This window comes from Acyrthosiphon pisum, chromosome X (assembly GCF_005508785.2).
Source record: "Acyrthosiphon pisum isolate AL4f chromosome X, pea_aphid_22Mar2018_4r6ur, whole genome shotgun sequence".
Lineage (NCBI taxonomy): Eukaryota > Metazoa > Arthropoda > Insecta > Hemiptera > Aphididae > Acyrthosiphon > Acyrthosiphon pisum.
This window is the reverse complement of record NC_042493.1, coordinates 59906970-59908094: the sequence shown is the minus strand read 5'-3', so window position 1 is coordinate 59908094 and position 1125 is coordinate 59906970.

The window sequence follows — 1125 nt, the reverse complement described above, 5'->3', positions numbered from 1 at the left end:
TAAGGTTGAATTGTGCCCCTAAATGTATTGTATAATATCCATTTGCTTGGGTGTCCGCCGTTCGCCCCACGGAAGGTGATTTCGCCACTGGTCATAATAATACTTATCGATTATAAAGACCAGAAGTTAAAAGTAATAAATTCCTTATCGTTTGAACCCAAGGTATAATAGTGATAATCATTGTACCTACTCGCTTCCGCTACAATAACTTATTGTCATAATGTCATATTTTAAGTAACTGGACCATTGGACCATTGGACCAAGTGTCACATGCGCAATACTCGCGTGTAATCCCCTCGACGCCATTAAATACCTATTAAGTATGGAGTACGGACAATTTGTGACAAGTGACAACGGACACACAACAATACGATGATGTCTGATTAGACTGGTTTGCGATTAGGTATTAACAGATACGAGCGTCTAGAGAGTAGAGACCACGGCTATAGATAGTATGGTTGCCCATCGACGTATGATTCTTATACTTGAAAAGTGTCTACCGAAATGAATCTCTATAATCAGTATTAAAGTTAAATTAAACAGCTGGAAACTTAAACACTAGCGCTTATATGTCATAGTGGCTATCACGGAACTACAATTTACATTTGAATTTTGAAAGGTAATTGCATTTAGAATCACTACAACAAATAAGCGCTAGAGCGTAAATTTCCAGCTGTTTAATACTGATAATGGAGATTCATTTCGGTAGACACTTTTCTAGATTTGATGGGCAACCATACTATCTTTAATCGTGGTAGATACCATACTATTATCTATGTTATAACCTCAAATATTTTTCCAAATATTTCCCGTGTGATAAGTTTGCATGGCATATCTATTATCTATGCTAGAGACTGATAGTGCCTACTATCTTATATTGTGCTCTCTGCAATGATTGCAGCTGACATCGTGGTTCCGTGGTTATATGATATGGAAGTATACCTTATACTGGGTTAACGTTAATCACATAAAAATACGTTAGTTATTAAATAAACGGTTATAAGATAACTCATAATTCATAACAAACTGAATCCGCGAGTCCGTGACTCATGGTCGTAGCCCGTAGGTATTTTATTTTTTAATATACCTAATACCCTATTGGTTCTTCTATAAAGTATAATTATT